This window comes from Mustela nivalis, assembly GCF_964662115.1.
Source record: "Mustela nivalis genome assembly, chromosome: 1".
In the NCBI taxonomy this organism is placed as follows: domain Eukaryota; kingdom Metazoa; phylum Chordata; class Mammalia; order Carnivora; family Mustelidae; genus Mustela; species Mustela nivalis.
Window position 1 is genome coordinate 107,662,477 of NC_139020.1, and position 17,968 is coordinate 107,680,444.

The following is a 17,968-nucleotide window of genomic DNA, read 5'->3' on the forward strand; positions in this document are numbered from 1 at the left end:
GAGTATGCCAACCAAAAAGTCCACTGCATTCAAGGCAAAGTCAAAGACAAGAGATTCACATTGAGACACATGAGATTGAAATGTTTGAAGAGTAAGAGTAAAGCACAACAAACATCCAGGTGGCAAAAATAGTTTACCTAGAAAGGAATCAAAATCATATTTGACCTCAAGGCACCTGGGTGGCTCAGTTAAGCATCCCACTCATGATTTCAGCTTAGGTCATGATCTCAGGGTTGTGGGTGCAAGCCCCATGTCGGGCTCCTCACTGGGTGTGGAGTCTGCTTAAGATGCTCTTTCTCCTTCTCCCTCTGCTTCCTGCCACACCCAACCCCACCTGTTAGGTGTCTCTCTCTCTCTAAAAACAAACAAACAAAAAAACAAAAAACACATTGATCTCAGCTATCTCAACCACAATAAGAATGTCAAAAGTAAGTAAAACAGTATTTATATGGATTTGTGGGAGAAAGGTTTTGACCAAGTGAATTTGTTTTACTTGTATGAAAGCAACAAAGAGACATCATAAGTATGAAAAAAGAAAATACTCTAAGACCTTGCTTCTTAAAGTGTGGTCTGTGAACTGGTGGCATTAACATCATTTGGGAGCTTGTTAGAAAGACAGAATTCCCACCACAGATCTTCAGAATCACAATCTCAATTTTAACCAGATTCCCCTGTAACTCCTAGGCACGTTACCATGTGAGAAACACTGAGTTAAGACACTTTCTACAGAGCAGGGAGCCTGGGTGGCTCAGCTGGTTAAGCTGAAATATGTTCCCTCCACCCTTTGGTCCAAATTTCGCTAGCTCCATTACTTGCCCCCTCCAACCCATCTTTTTTTATACTCACATTCTATGCTCAAGCCATAATGAACTATTTTTAATTCCCTAATCCTACAGTTCTCAGTCTTTCCTTGTGCTATAAGCTTTGCCTGGAACATTCCTCTTTGTCCTACATTTCTTCACATGTCTAAAACCTGCTCCCCTCTTGGGTCCCATCTTATTTATTGTTTCCTTCAGCAGATCTTCTCTGCCCTCCTTTTCCCAAGATCTATGTGCTCCTTCTATGGGCTGACTCATTCAGAACACAAATCAGTCTCTGTAGTGATTTTGTGCGTGCGCACGTGCGCGCGTGCGCGCGCGTGTGTGTGTATAACCTTGACTAGCTTCTAGTAAATCTGTTGTCTATGTCTTATTCCCTGTTGTTTCCCTAAAATTTAGTCAAGTGCCTGCCTTGTAATAGGTACTTGAAAATATTTGTGAAAAAATATAGTAATAATTAGAAGTAATCTTTCCCCAACCCAGAACATGCATAGCACTTTAAAATACAATGACTTTCTTCTTTGTGTGAAGTATTTATTTATAGTATATTAGACTCTGTTCTTTTGGAGTAGAATAGATGACTGGTTCAAGTTAATGCTATGTTCAGGAACTTTCATATTAATAGGTACTCAAGAAAAATTTGCTTAGAGAACTCTTGTGTTATAGGATGAGTGAAAAAAAGATCAGTTGTCTAAATAGGAACACTTCGAGAGAGAAAAAGTGCTAGTAATAATTACTGAGACAACAGGCATAAGTTGGGATTGTCTAGAGCAAGTGGGACATACAATCATGCCATTTAGTTAGAAACACCCCTTTGCCAGATCATTAAGAGGTGTTTTGTAGACTTTAAGATAGAAGGTGTTGGGTCAGGGAGAGCTTCTGGTGTTATACCTACTCTCTAGGACAAACTGATATGGAAGATTATTATCTCTTAGTCAAACAGCAAGCAGTGAGTTAGTGACAGGGACAGATAAAGTGCCCAGGATTCTTGATTCCCTTCATTCTTTACCTAAGTGAATTCTACTTGCCTTTCAATTAAGTGGGGCACATGCAATGGGAGACATTGCAATTTAGACAATTTTTGAACTGTAATAATTGGTCATTGTGAAAAAGAAGGCAACAAAACCTATTTCTTCTTCCTACCTCTGCAGCAGTGATGAAGCATAATTCTTTACTAATCAGAGGTGGGAATAAAATGTCAAAGCCATATGCTTTAAAGAATTTAATTGGAGATTTACCCATCATCCTCATGCAGTAACCACTTTTTTTTTTTTCCCTTAAAGAAAAACACTTAGAGCATTTAGATAAAAGTTCAGTGATCCTATATTTAAGAGCTTGATGCTGGGAAGTCTTCTTATCCATGCTTTATTTGGGGCAATCAAGGTTCCATACATACTGCATTTGGGGCAGTTTGTGTTTTAGTAGATCCACCATGAGACAACACTGATAGGCAACTTTGATGGTGGTGTTGAAAGATTGAGTGGAGAAGGGGAAAGCCATGCTGGGGATTATGAACTCCAGTAACAATAGTTTCATATTCTTATAGTTTGCTGTTATATTCACTATTTTATCGGATCCATGTCATAAAGATATAGAAGAAGGTGGACAGTAGATCCCAACCCAGTAGATGAATGAATGAATGAATGACCAAGTCCCTGGGGGAAGAAACAACGTTCTCATGGTCATCCCTTCATTAGCAGAGCTGGAACTGGGACCCGTCTCCTGAGGGCTAGCCTCAACATCCTCCGCTGTGCTCTGTTATGAGGTTGAGAGCTTCAGCTGCACATGGCATAGGGGACCTACTTGACATTTGTGAATGTCACCCAAAGCCTTCATGCTGTTTGTATTTCTGTTCAGATTATCTTGCAGGGTTCTGGTTCTTTGTCTGGCTGCCCATTAGGCCATGTGCTGTAGGAAAAGAGAAAGCGAATAATAGAGTAGCCTGATGAAAGGCCGCTAGATCTTTAGCCAGAGACTCTCAGTTTCCTGCAGGTGCTTGAGTCTCCAGGTACACCACGGCTTGTTTGTTTGATAGAATCTTCCTAATTTTGTGTGTTCAAAATGCATTTGCATTTTTCTAGTGACCATATAGTGAAGACCCATCTAATGTGAGTGATTGAAATAAAAGCGCATAGTGCAAATTTTTGCTTGAAATTATCCTTAAAAACACTTAGGGTTTTTGTTGGAGCCCAACCCAGCCCAATTCTCCTCCAGCTTTGGGACTAATTGCTGTTTCTGTGTTGAGCACCAAAAGAAGCATCTGGCTTTTAAATGGGGACCACGCTGAATACAAAATGGATATCTTTAAACAACAGAATTAGCAAGGTGAGAGACTACATTACAGAAAGTGGGTAGAGAATGGGAGACCTAGGGTGGGTCAGGTTTGCCTCTCACATCTCCCACTCCCAAAAGCCTTGGTGGGGGGCACTACTGGTAGCATTTGACTTCCTGTCTCTCTCTCCTCTCTCTGCTCTCATGTTGAATTTGTGAAGGTTAAACTCATAAATGATGGGACAGCAAATAATGGGAACCTAATTTCGAAGAAGGTGGACAATGGGAGAGAACTTTTTAGGCAGGGATTGGCCAGACTTGGAAACTAACTGGAGAGAGGAGTTGGGGAGAGAGAAAAGTCAAGAATGACCTTAGGTTGTGACTGGCGAGGTTGGTGTATCACAGGTGGAAACAGGGAGGCGTGGAGAAGAGAAGACTAGGACATGTGCAATTTAAAAGCCATTCTAAGCTTGAAGGCTCTCGAATAAAGGCTGAATACTTATACAGGACACAACTTTAATTTTACAACTCAAAAGCAAGACGTGAAAATTTGAAGATTGTTTAAAATTGACAGCTTCCAATTAAAATTAAATTTATTGTGCAAATAAGGAGAAACCTACTGTCATTCAATCTGAAGTCCACTCCATCCTTCTTCTGGGAATGCACTAACAAAGAATGTCTTAAGTTAATTGAGTGAGTGAAGGCCCAACGTTAGAATTATGGGTAAAGATCTCATTGAATATTTCAAAATAATATCCCAACACAAACCATCTAGGATGGATTCCTGAGAAGATTCAATTATCAAAAGGAGGAATGCAACTTTCCAAATATGTATTATTGTTTTTTGTCTTTAAAAAAAATTAAAAAAGCACTTTTAGAGGTACTTGGGTGGCTCAGTCAGTTAAGCATATGCTTTACCTGGGTGGTGCCTGGGTGGCTCAGATGGTGATCTCAAGGTCCTGGGATCAAATCCTGCATCATGTTCCCTGCTCAGTGGGGTTTCTGTTTCTCCCTCTGCCCCTCTTCCACATTGTACTTGTTCTCTCTCTTTCAAGTAAACAAATAATATATATATTTTTTAAAAAGCACGTTATTGGGGCACCTGGGTGGCTCAGTCAGTTGAGCACCCGACTCTTGATCTTGGCTCAGGTCTCCCATCTCAGGGCTGTGAGTTCAGGTTCTGCATTGAGCTCCATGCTGGTGTGGAGCCTATTTGAAAAAAAAAAAAACAACACTTTTTTGTCTTTGTGTTATTACAGACACACAGGAAACATTTAAAATAACATATGTTTATTGTAAGAAAATTTAGGTAAGGCAAAAGAAGAAATCATACACCATTTAAAGATAACCACTTTTAAAACCTTGATTCGTAATCTTTCAGACTCTTTTTTATACATCCGTACTTTCTTTTCCACTTTAAAATACAGTGTACCCAAGATACAGATGTAGTGAAAAGAAGGGCCATCTGTACCCCAATGTTTATAGCAGCAATGGCCACGGTCTCCAAACTGTGGAAAGAATCAAGATGTCCTTCAACGGACGAATGGATAAGGAAGATGTGGTCCATATACACTATGGAGTATTACACCTCCATCAGAAAGGATGAATACCCAACTTTTGTAGCAACATGGATGGGACTGGAAGAGTGAAATAAGTCAAGCAGAGAGAGTCAATTATCATATGGTCTCACTTATTTGTGGAGCATAACAAATAGCATGGAGGACAAGGGGAGTTAGAGAGGAGAAGGGAGTTGAGGGAAATTGGGAGTTGAGGTGAACCATGAGAGACTATGGACTCTGAAAAACAATCTGAGGGTTTTGAAGGGGCGGGGGGGTGGGAAGTTGGGGGAACCAGGTGGTGGGTATTGGAGAGGGCACGGATTGCATGGAGCACTGGGTGTGGTACAAAAACAATGAATACTGTTACGCTGAAAATAAATTTAAAAAAATTTTTAAAACATACAATGTACCCAATAGAAGTGAAAATCTATGTCCACACAAAGAGTTGTACATGAAATGTTCATAACAACATCATCCATAATGTTCCCAAAGTAGATAAAACCCAAATGATCAGCAATTTGTGAAGGGATAAAGAGAATATGGTCTATCCATCCAGTGGAATATTATTTGGCTATAAAAATAACAAAGTGTTAATACATGCTACAACATAGATGAATCTTGAAAACACTATGTGTAGCTAAAAGAAGCCATATGCAAAAGCTGACACATTGCATGATTCCATTCACATGAAATATCCAGAATATGCAAATCTTTAGAGACAGAAAGTAGATTAGGGGTTGCCTAGGGTTGCAGATGAGAATGGGAATGACTATAATTGGGTACAAGGTTTTCTTTTTGGGATGATGGCACTGTTCTAATGTTAGAATGCAGTAATGATTATATAATTCCATAATTTTTTAAAAAGATTTTATTTATTTATTTGAGACACGGAGATCACAACTAGGCAGAGAAGCAGGCAGAGAGAGAGGAGGAAGCAGGCTCCCTGCTGAGCAGAGAGCTTGATGCGGGGCTCGATCCCAGGACCCTGGGATCATGACCTGAGACAAAGGCAGAGGCTTTAACCCACTGAGCCACCCAGGTGCCCCTAATTCCATAAATTTATTAAAAATCATGTATACTTAAAATGAGTGAATTTTATGGCATATAAATTATACCTTAACTAAGCTGTCAAAATATAAACTCTTTTCATTCACCTAAAACTGTACTTGAAAATATAAACCCAATCAAATCCCTGTTGTTGGTCAGAGATGCTCTCTTCCACCCTGATATCTGCTGTGATTTTCCAGAAGTGTGTGAGGATGTGTATTGCAGCTAGGAATGAGGCAAAGTACATCTTAAGGCCTATCCTTGGATGCCCAGATCATAAAGAACCAGCAGTCAGATAATTTCACACAGGGTTCTATGCATCAGTGAGGCCATAAAGACCAAGACCACAGGGACTGAACATTTAGACAGCATCCTTTACCTCCTTGCTACTGTTGTGAAGACAAAAATGTGTGCTTCATGTCTATGTTCCACCAACAAGCCCTGGGGTCTATCCCCAAGCTCACTGTTGCCTGTCCCATTGGGAGGCTGTCAGCTGAAGTGTCAGGTCCAGACCATCCAGCGGTCCATTGGGAAGTCCCCTTCCCCCATGCTACCTCACTGACCCTTTCCTCTGGAACTGGTATGACATATTGTCTTTGTGTTATTATGTAGGATAGGTGTTGTGTCCATTTTTCTCAACACTGAATTCCTAGGCCTAAAACAGCTAGTAGGGGCAGAGTAGACCCTTGTAAACCATCTCTTTGTGTTCTGAAGTCTCTAAAACTTTCATTGATAACGGGCCAGAGAGGCACTAACCCTCCATCCATCAGCATTTCTGCCACCACAGATAGGCCCCAGTCAGACCAAACTGCTGACCTCTGACCTCATTGACTTCCAGGCATTGTCCCAACTCTTGTAAGTTCTGGTTTACCTGAGGGTCAGGAGCCAGCAGGTTTGTGCAAGGGCCTGCGTTGGATAGGCTAAATACATTAAGATAATGTGGTCCTGTGATCTGGCAAAGTGCAACTATTGATGACTTTATAGCTACTGGCTGAAAGGCAGGTTTGAACACTGGGTATAATTGTGCAGAAACCCAGGGGTGGATACAAGTCACTGTGTGTCCATATTTGCTTGATTCCTTTAAGCCAGTAGGCTTTGTGACACCATTTTCCCTCAAGAAAAGACCTTCTATTCAAAACAGGGAGAAATATCCATTTAGGAAGTCTGATGATGTATTCCTTTTTTTTTTTTTTTTTTTAACATGGAGATCATTTTTTCCCATTGTACAAGGAGGTGTGAAGAACAGAGTAAACAAACCTTTTGTAAATGGCTTCATTATGTTCAATGCTGCATTTATGAAAAGCCTACCACTACTGTTTACTACCTCAAGTTTTCCTCTCTTTACAAAGGCTGATGCTTATCTGTCCTGGCCAGAGGTCATGTTTGCATCATGCACTTAGAAAGAGAATGAAGTTCAATTATAGAGTAGGTATATCCAAAATTAAAACTATCACTTGTGCTTAGTTTTTCCTAGAAAAAGGTAAACTTGGGCGTTCTTTTAAGAATTTATGGGATACGAAGCGGCAAAATAACCAATGTTTTAATTCTGCATCTACTGCTATAGTAGAACTCTATCCTTGTCCAATTTATAAATACTTATAATGTTAAATGTGGGAAGGCCTAGATCTGTGCACACCAGGGCACACTGTAATACATGAGAAATCATCCTTTCCTTCCCCCTCATCCCTCCCAGGCCCTCCCTGCCCAGAGTCATGGTCTAGGATAAGATGACTAATCTTCCAGAGGAAAGGTACCAATTGTGTTGCTTTTCTATCCAAGATGAAGGCTCATTTGCTCGCCAGATAGCATTTGGTCCTAAGTCCCAAGTTCTGCCCTGGTTGTTGGGGAGGAGAAATGAACAACACAGGAAGTCTACTGCAAAGGGTTTTATGTTTGAGAAGAAGTGATCAAACACACCTAAAAAAAAATTTACAATGCAATGGGAACAATCAAGTATGTACATTTTCTAGAAGATAGAGTGATTACTTTCATATCAATGGAGAAGGCTTGGAGGGAAGGAGAAACAGGGAGAAGATTGCTTAAAAGGGAGCTGGCAGGACAGGTAAAATCTGCATTTGTGGAAATGGGCCCAGGAAAGTATTTTAGGAGGAGGAAATTAAATGCGGAAAAACTTGAAAGCAAAGAGTGTTGGAAGCTCTGTGTGCCAAGTGTGTGCACGTGTTTGTGTGTGTGTGCGTGTGTGTGTGTGTGTATGTATGTGATGATGATAGTAGGGGGCTGGAAGTGTGGTCTGTGGAAAGGACCCCATTAGGGCTTGATCACAGAACCAAGAGGGTACAGCTGAAGAGTTTGGAGTTAATGCAGTTGATTTCGTGAAACTGAAAAATTTCAGAGGACAATGTGGCATGCTACTACCCTTTGAGAACATGAATTTGGTCAGTAGGTTGAGCATGGCATTGAACTGAAGAGCTGGGAGAATGTACGAGAATATCAAATCTAAGAACCTATTGTGTGGATATAGAACTTGAGGCCAGAGAGAAAGTGACTTGCTATGAGGTTACACAGTAACTTGAGGGCAAGAAAGGACAACTACCCTTCCTCTCCTCTCCCTCCCTTGCCAATCCTGGTTCTACTTCCAAATGGTCATGCTCCTGTTACTTTTGCTCTCCCTTTCTCTGGTCTGCTGACATTTAGGTCTCATCTCGAGGGAGATGTCTGATTTTACTTAAACACATATATCCTATACCTCCTCCATGATCTTTTTTTTTTTTTTTTTTTCCTTGACCAGGAAGAAGAAGGAAGACAGGGGTGGGGGGAGGTGGGGAGGAAGGGGGCAAATTCGTTGGATGTGTGCAATGATCAAGGCAGGGACTGTGTTAAGGACTCAGAGCCAAATTAGCCTCAGTCCAATAGCAGAGAAAGACAAGGTGACCATTGACAAAATCCAGAGCCACATGGACTGAGGATAAGCAGAGTGACAGGAACATTTTTGGGGAGGCAAGGCATCCATTGAAGGTGGTGGTAGGGGCAGAAAGGAGAGGGTATTTTGGGGGAATCAGAAGAGGTTAGGTGAGGGTTGCCAGGTGGATGGAGAAGGATGGGCACTCCCATGAGAAAGAAAGAACCCCTGAAAAGGCAGATGAGCAGGGACAAGTACTAAGTGTTTGGACAACCACGTGACCTCGGTTGGCTGCAGGGTCACGGCATGGGCAGGACAGGAAGAGAAGGGGCTGAAAGGCTGTGCTCACCATACGAAGGGGTTTGGCCTGATGCGATTAAGCTCGGTAGAAGCAATATAGGGTTGGTGTTTCATTTCCATCTTCCCTGCCCCTCTTGCCTTAGCATATCTCCAATAGCCTCTTCCTATCTATTCCTCTTGGTCAGCTGTGGGAGATTGAGTTCTGCACACGGGAGTGTTGCGACTGAGACCAGATGTTCACTGGGCAATGGGGGAGCTAGTGCTGGGCTGCCTGGGCTTGGGGTGGGGGCAGCAGTGCGGGTGTGTGTGTGTGTGTGTGTGTGTGTCTCAGCTTCCCCATGGACTAGCTCTGTGTTAAGAGCAAGCTACATAACCTCCTTGGGCTTTACTTTTCTCATGGGCACAGGGCAAAATAGAGAAAAATAATACTGTTGACCTTAGAAAGGTTTTGCGAGGTTAAATAAAATGTAAAAATCTTCAGAATACTGCTTTGCTTCTCCCACGCACAGGGAGGAGACTGCCAGGAGCTACACAGAGGCCTTTGGGTAAGGGGCTGTAGCGGATGGAAGGGATTGGTGGAGCCACAGCCTGCCTTCCTAGAAGTTTTGTGTGCCATCCCTGGAACAGGGACAATACTTTTGTAGGTCTTCAGACCACCAGTGTGCAATCCTCAGATCACATGACCTCTGCCACACCTGAAATCCTGTATTTCCTTTAGTCTGAGTGGGTAATCCTGTATTTTTCTGGCATGGAGTCTGCAAATTTGCACAGTGTTTCCTGCTTTCTTAAGCCCCTGAACACAGCAGGTTTTAATGGGCATATTGAGAAAAGTGAGAATACAAAAGAAACCAGATCAGCAAATGAGAATGAGGCTTTTGACTTGGGTTTGCACTGATGACTACACCACATGCCCTTGACCTGATGAGTTTGCTTCTTATACTCCTGGTGAGTGCCTCATGAGTTGAAATGATCTTTCCTGATTCATTTCTAATGCTTGTGCTAACAACATGCCCATCTGAGCAATTCCTCAGTATTTCAGAAGAAACTTAATGATCTTCCCCAACACACCCATACAACAGTTTCAATGTAATTAGCAGTATTTCTGGATCCAACACAGCACTCTTATAATGTGTATGATGGAGGAAATGAATAACTCTAATTATACCTTATTAAATCTTATTAATACTCATTAGAACCCTATTATTCTTTATAAGTGGCTTACTAGGGAAAAGAAAAAAAGAAATGCTGGTCAAGTCCCGCTATATCGGATGGGGACTGGGTGAACCCATTTTTACTTTGAGTGATACCAGGGTATTCTTGTACTAAACATTAGTGTTCAGAATATGGGTTTGCTGAAATGTTGAAGATAGACTAAGTGAATTGTATTGTAATGGGATCTGATCTCTTGAAAGTCCCAGGACAAAATCTCTTTTTCCTATTTCAAACCATATTAGTTGCAAAAAAAAAAAAAAAGTTCATGATTGCATGGCATGGGTACTCTTTACCTTATTTCTGCTATTTTTAATTTTTGCAGGTGTAGATGAGAAATCTAGAGGAAGAGAGATTAAGTAATTGGAACCCAGGAACATCTGAATTTAAAAAAACTGCACAAAGAATGTGCCCAAGAAACGGAAAGAGCAATATGCTGTGTTTCTACATTCACTTCTTTAATTCTTGGTCGAAAAAAATCCCTCCAAATCCAAGAGGAACCAAGTTCCAGAAGTTTCAAGAATAGGTACTCTCAACATCCATAAATGGGAATTAGGGTCTGCTGGCAGTCAGGGCCTCCTTATAGGGTGGAACCCTCCCCTCTGGCCCCAAACCGCAGGATTAGTCATGTGACCTGGATGAAAGGAGGTGAGTTCATGTGCTAGCTCAGTCATTTATTTTGTGTTGGGGCAAATCACTTTACCTGTTTTATTTTAATCCTCAGATACTAAAGAGGGACTACAATTTGTTTCACCCAATACAAAGACCCAATAAGCCTGTGAAAAAGCACTTTCATGATATGCTGAGGTGAGGGATGGTTATTTTATGTACCAGGAGGCCAGAAACACAAAGAAACAAAGTCCACAGCCTTGGAGTGCCTTCCAGGCACTAGCTGCTGAACATAACAACCTCTTAACAAAGTAAATGGTGGTTTTCATGGTTGCTCCTATTTACAAATGTCAGAGGGAAAAAAATCCGACTCAAACCTTCCAAGAACAGGCTTGCCTCTATTCAAACCAGTTCACCCAGTTCACAGATTCCCTCCCCCACTTTTTTTTTTTTTTTTTTGAAGATATAAGCTCACAGCAAGCTTTCTGGGCTTCCAGGACAAGGCTGGGAAGTAAATGCTAACCTGCAGGGTTCCTCTGAGTACAGGACAGAGGAAGCTGACCGGAAGCAACTGATTGTCACTGCTACTCGGGGCTGTCAATCAGAAACTTCCAGGAACTGACTCCGGGACCAGGAGAAGTTGGCAAACTCTTACAGGGTGGTACGCGTTGTCCAGGGACACATAGCCTGTTTCATGGCTCAATGGGACGAAGGGAGTCAGGACCCTGCCTGACAGCGGGGGACAGGGCTGGGAGTCTAAGCATCCCGGTCCCGCGCTTGAATCTGTGTTGTGTATGACCCTGGGCGAGTCATTTCTCTTCCCAGGCTTCAGTTTTCTCCTGTGTGAAGTGGTCTTGGCCATCTCTGCCATCCAGTAGGTTCTGAGTGTTGCTGGGACGCCAGGGCGAGGCTCAGGAGCAAGATTTCAGAAGGGAATTCCATGGCAGGATCTCTTCTGCTGAACTGGCGCTTCCATAGTAGACACGGTCCCCCCATTTTTTCAGCAGCCCCTCCACTCAGCCGCTTCCTCCTTCTACGTCTGCTTCCTCCTCCTCCAGTGCAGGCATAGCCTCCACACCTCCCTCATTCCCTTCCTCCTTTGCAAGCTCCCTGCATCCCCGCGTCTCCTCCTCTTCCTCCCAGGAAGTAACATGCCCTCCGCGCGCCCACCGTCTGGCCCAGCCGCAGCCCCAGCAGGCGCCCCCTCCCCCGCCAGGCGAGCGCAGCGCGGCGGCCCCGCGGGCACACGCTTTCCCATACCTTACATGGACAAATGCGTGCAGGCAAAGTCAGGAATTCAGGCCCCTGACGTCAGCCTCCAGCTCTCAGGGCACCGCACGGGAGCCCGAGGGGAGGGGGTGGGGACGGTGGGGAGGAAGGAGGGGGAAAGGCACCAACCAGCAGCCGCTCCAGCCCTGCCGAAGTTTCACTTTTTGTCTGTGGGTCCGCTCCCGGACCCGCGCGAGCTTTCCCGGGATAAGTAGCGTTAGCGAGCAGGGGAGAGCCGAGCGCTGCAAGGTAAGGGCTGGCTGCACGGCCCGGGGCGCGGGGCGCGGGGCATGGTGCGGGGCGCGGGGCCGGGCCTGTCCGGGGCCGGGGACAATGGGAGGGGGAGTGCCCGGGCACCTCCTCCTTCGCCTCTGCCTCCGCCTCCAGCCGCCGCCGCCGCCGCCGCCGCCGCCGCCGCTGCCCCGGCTGCCTCCTCCCCGAGGTATTGTTGCAAATCCTCCTTCCTTCCCCCCCACCCTCCGCTCGCGGGCGCCTCGGGAACCCCCGGCCCTCCCCGGGCGCAAGCGCTCCGGGGAGGCAGGAGCGCGGGGCGCAGGGCGCGGAGCGCGCGCCCAGCCCCGGCCCCAGGGCCCGCGGTGCGGAAGTGCCGGCCGCGGCGCAATCACTGGGTGCACGCATGGGGGAGGGGGACCCCGAGTTTTCGGGAAGCGCCGACCTGGGGCTGGGCGGGGTTGGCGCCCTTCCCTGAGCGCCCCCTGCCCCGGCTATTCAGGGCGTCCAGGGGGCGGGGCCACACCCAGCAGCTTGGAGCTTTCGCGGAATCTCAGTTGTCACAGCGGAAAGGGCCTAGGAACCTAGTAATTCGAGTCCCCCCATTTTACAGTCGGCTCAGTTGAGGCCCAGGGAGAAGGAGGGCCTCCCCGGAGTCACTCTCGGGAGGCCGAGCCAAACTGACATAGATGGTTCCCAACTTCTGATTCTTTTTCTCCAAGCATTTCTCCAGCACCCACTGTGTGCCACGTTCTGTGCTGGGTGTGCGAGCTCAGAGAGGGTGTTGGGGCCCAGTTCCTTCCCTCAGGGAGCGCACCGTCAACCGTGGCGCCCAAGCCGACCGGAGATAAAGTGCGGAGTGCGGCGAGGGGTGGGGCGGGGAGGGGGTAGGCATGGGTAAAGTTCAGGCGCTTAAGGAAGGGAGTTTGATTTTCCCATTTGGAGGGGCCGCGCTTGGTCAAGGCTTTGAAGAATAGGGGGTTTCCTGAAGCCAGCCAGGGACAGGAAGGCCATTTGTGCAGGGGTGGGGGTGGGGAATGCAGAGCAGAGAAGGCTAAATAAAATGCGGAGAGTGGAGACGAAATTCTAAATGTGATTGTTGGGGGCTTAGGGTTGGATGGAGGGGGTGCATGAGATGAGATAGAGTGGAATTGTGCCTGAGTACTCTACAGAGCGACGCCTTTGGGACTAAGGAGTACTCTGGGAACTGAAAGGACTCTCTGGTTTCCCTTCCCCTCCCAGGAATTCACTGCCTTCCTGCCTTCAACCCAGAATGCAAAAATGTAGGGTCATCCCTGAGCTACTTTCCTAGTACCATACTCACTTAACTTTGTTTCCAATACCCTTTTCTAAATTGTCTCCCAATGAAACTCATTCTCACTAAGGTGTTAGTGACTTAATGGCTTACCTTTCCCAGCACTTGTGCATTTTCAGAAAGTGTCCTAACAGTAGGAGGGAAAGCAGCTAACTGCTCCCCACCCCCAATTCCTTACTGTCCCTCACTCTTACAGGTAGGAAAACAGACGTAGAGGTGGGGGCTAGTTCTGGAGCCTACAGTGAGTAATGGTGGATGGTAGGGGGCCTAGAACTTGAAATAGGGTTCTCCACTCCACAACCAGCCTGCCTGCCTGCCTGCCTTCCTTCCTGGTTCCTGTCTGCTCCAGGCGTCAGTTAAAAGGAAGAGAGTGTATCTTGCATTTAATCTTTGCAAGGCAGCCCCCCATCCATAACACCAGGCTTTTAGAATTTAGAATGTGGACTCTAGACGGGAGATGAGTAGTTGGGGTTAGCTGTCTGGTTGAGGATCCAGGCCTGGGCCCTTTGGATCATGCATTCACCCAGGCTCCAGCTCCTTGTAAGCAGTGGGTGGGCCTCGAGTTGGCTTTGGGGATGGTTGGAGGGAGGAGAAGCTGAGTTGCTGAGCTGTTCACTATGGCTGGGACTGAGTAGGACTCTGTGGTGACATATTCTGGTGGAGAAGTCACTGTTCTGGGAAGGTAGGCAGTTCTAGGCAGTGATTGATAGAGAGGAGCCTTCATTATGAGGGGGGTTTGGATATGACTTGAAGTCCTCTTTTGAGGGTTTTGATCAGGCTGGGACATGATTGAGAGGTGGAGGAACTGGCATGGGGAGGCCTCCTGCTGCCCAGTTCCAGCCAAAGAGGCAATAATTTGGCCTAAGAGTATTCTCAGTGGGTGTTCGTTCATTCATTTACTTGGCATATATTACCAAGTACCTATTATGGGCCGTTGGCAAATATGAAAAATTTGTAGCAGCTTTCTATATTTTACTGAGACAAATAAATTTTATTTCATCAATTCTAAAACACACTTCACATTTTAGTATGACTGAAATTGGGTTCTCTTATAATCACAGATATGTCATGGCTGAGCAGTTTTTCATTCTAAGTTGATAATGGTACATCTTAACAGTTGATGGTTAGATTTGATAAAGTTTGTTCATTATACCCTTTATGGATGTGCAGGGCTCTGCACTTGAGGAAACAGTTTCCCATCAGATAGTCCATTTGGATATCAAACAGTCCCCTGAGAATTGGGCCTGATGATACTGTCATCAGCATGTGAACCTTTGCCCAAGGTCACAGTGCTAATTAGAGATGTGCTCAAAATTACAGCCTAGAACTTTGATCTTGGTGTTAATATGTGACTTTACTTCACTGTAAGCCTGGCACCGGTTAATTGGGAACAGGGAAGAGTCCGGTTGGATTTGATTTCAGAGCTATGGCTTAAGATGCTGGGATAATGATGGGTTTTTGGTCAAGACAGAAGATGCCTTGTGACCTGGTAAAAATAGGGGTTGGAACATACAGCTAATCTGTACACAGAAAGGAGAAGAGCAGTGTGTGAGGTGCACAAGTTTTGCAATTGGCTGGCCCTGGGAGTACAAAGATAAGGGAACACTGTCCCTGTCCTCCTTGAGGAGCACAAGTATGTGTGTATGTGTGTGTGTGCACACGCATGTGTGCACGTGTGTGTGTGTATGTGTCTGTATGCTATTATAAGGGTATGTTTTGGCTGTTCTGCACTGAGGAGGGTAGACTTCAGGCGAACAACCACAGAGGGAGTGGTGTCTGAAGGGAATCTTTAGGGCTGAGTGGGACTTGCCTATGTGGAAGAAGGACAGGTAAGATACGGGTGCGTGTGTGTGTGTGTGTGTTAGGCATACGCTGCCATAGGGAAGGTTTACACATGAGGCTGTGTTTGGAACAAGCAGTGTGAAGGGGGCTATGGGAAATAGAGATTTAAATTTAAATTTAATTTGCAAAGTAGATTCAAATTTATCTTATAGGCTAAAGGGTCAGTACTTGCTTCTCTAGAGATTGACTTGAGAATGTGCTGGGGGTTCTAGAAGAGTCCCTGGAATTAGGTATTTGGATGGTAACACAGGAAGCACAGTAATGCATTTAGTAACTGTTTGAATGAACCTGAAACTTTGACCCTGGTCAGTAATAGGAGTCCTAGCGCAGTGTGTATATTGGTGGGTGGGTTTTGGTGGGGACTTTTCCTGGAACATGGCGTTGGAAGGTTGCACTTTGCTGGAAGAAACCCAGGTGAGGAGGGAGGAGGTAAAGCTGTGTTGCAGGTAGGTGGGAACCTGCTATTTGGATGGAAATCTGGGGGCTCGAAGGTATGTATGAGCTAGAGGTGAGGCAAGGGAACGGAAGTGTGTTAACGGGAACCTGGTCCACACTTCCTGGATGTGTGGTGTGAATAGCTGGCGTGTTTTTTGCAGGTCACAGAAATGAGACAGAATACTGACATACTGACGAGGACTTCACTGCTCCTCACTGTCTGTGAATAGGGTGGGTGAATGGCAGGAAACTTAATGGGATTCATGCCTGGCAACAGGTGGACGTTTCTCTTTTTGTCATTTTTTCATAATAACAGTAGTAATAATATAACAATAATTTTGACAGTTTTCTGAGTGCTTCCCGGGTGCTTATGTAATTCTCCTACTGGTTGATTAAATGAGGCTTTATGATTTTTGGTCTTATTTTGCAGATGAGAAGATCAGTTTTTGGTTAAGTAAAGTCACACAGCTACTAGTGACATGGCTAAGTGTCCAGCCTTTTCCTGATCTATAGCTTCTTCACTGTTCTCTGTATCCACAGAATGGATTAAAAAAAATCACGTCAGTGGCGTTTTTCAGTGTTCTTCCTTGGAATTTATTTCAGTTCATAGGCACGGGGCTGGGTGGGATCAGAGTTGAAGGTTTGAGTACCAGAACAAACTACTTACTTCTGCATGTTGCTGCCCAGCCCCTTCTCTCTCAAGATACTACCACTCCCTCTACCCACTGGGTGTCTTCTCTGCTCAAACCTAGCCAGACAGAAGACAGAACAGAGCCTCTCTGGCAAACCATCTGCACCTTCCCCCACATCTTCCCTCCTCGGCCCTCTATAGTTATAAGGCTTTGATGTATAGAGAGAGGCAGTTGGGGCAATAAGATCACTCAAGTAGGGAAATGAGGGAGGGTCTTGATCCCTGTCCTTGCCTTTGACCTGTGGCTCCTCCTGTGATGCTCGGTGTCCTCTGAACTTGAGCTGAATAGGCTACTGTTGGATCCTGCCTGCCCTTCCTCTGGCCACGCACACTCCTTCCTGCAAGAAGGCTTTCTGGCTCAGCACTCAGGTTCTTCCTGTGGCCCACCTGCCTCAGGTGAATCGTTTGCATTTCACTGACTCAGAGATAAAGACATTTTCAGGTGAGGAAACAGACTCTAGGAATGGCACTCAGCAAAGTAAACAGGACCTTGCCTATCTCATCTTTGAATCTCTCTTGGTCCCTGGTGCTCTGAAGATGTTCAGAACTATTTGTTCGGTGAATGAACAGCATTTACTGACACAATAGAGGCACCTGTCGCGACCGGACTTTATATATTTGCTAATCTTTGTCCCCCCTCCACTTTAAAATAAGCTTGCAGAGGATTGCAGAAGTGCCTGCTTTGTTAATGGCCATATCCCCAGGCCCAGAAGAGTGCCTGTCACATGGTAGGCGCTTGGGAAGCACTGGTTTGATGAAGAAAGGGATTGATGTAATTCACTGCAACCACACAGGAGCAGTAATGGGGGGAGAGGGACTTTGATTCACTTGGAAGCTTGGGCCCTTGGAGACCCAGGACTGGATGGCGGACCAGCTAGGCTGTGGCCTGCCCAGGCTTCATTGGCATTGGGTAGTCTCACTGTCAGGGTGAAGACTAGGGTCCATCAGCATGGGAGGGGGGTCTCTCAGCATGCCATCTAAAGGCTGAGTGCATTTCCAGCTGCTCTTTCGCTTTTCCTTCCAAAGCCAGGTGGTACAGCCTTTGAACCTTCCTCCGTTTTCTCAATCCGTGCATTTGCCTGTGCCGTTCTCTCTGCCTGGAGTTCCAGGCTGGCCAGAGTCTCTACCTCTTATAAACCGATGGCCCTTTATTATTTATTTATTTATTTAAAAAGATTTTATTTATTTATTTGACAGAGAGAGAGAGCGAGATCACAAGTGGGCAGAGAGGCAGGCGGGGGCAGGGGGCAGACTCCCCACTGAGCAGAGAGCCCGATGCGGGGCTCGATCCCAGGACCCTGAGATCATGACCTGGGTGGAAGGCAGAGGCTTAACCCACTGAGCCCCCCAGGGGCCCCAACCTATGGCCTTTTAAATTCAAGGCCCAAGCCCACTTTGTGCCATGAAGCTATTCGTAGACTCCTTGCCCTCTTCTCCTCCCCATGTATGGGTGCTCACATACACCTCAGTCTCTTGTGTTCAGTGCATCCCAGGGGTGCGGTGACATTAACG

The 17,968-nt window shown here is 45.6% G+C and overlaps 1 protein-coding gene and 1 long non-coding RNA gene across 17 annotated transcripts in view; one reads left to right on the forward strand and one right to left on the reverse strand.

The window, feature by feature from the left end:
* Nucleotides 1-2,137: 2,137 nt before the first annotated feature.
* Nucleotides 2,138-11,995, reverse strand: LOC309846026. The gene is made up of 3 exons (XR_014301690.1): nt 11,934-11,995; nt 4,008-4,298; nt 2,138-2,726 (listed from the first exon to the last, which is right to left on the reverse strand). It is a non-coding gene; the product is annotated as an uncharacterized lncRNA (long non-coding RNA).
* Nucleotides 11,670-17,968, forward strand: part of LPP (LIM domain containing preferred translocation partner in lipoma) — a gene marked incomplete at its 3' end in the record, with an annotated part of 643,639 nt that continues 637,340 nt past the window's right edge. For 5 of the 16 annotated variants that reach the window (XM_082694106.1, XM_082694129.1, XM_082694128.1 and 2 more), the window contains exon 1: nt 12,055-12,384. Of the gene's footprint in view, nt 12,385-17,968 lie in introns of all 16 variants that reach the window. The other 11 variants (XM_082694119.1, XM_082694127.1, XM_082694114.1 and 8 more) reach the window with 9 other exon arrangements.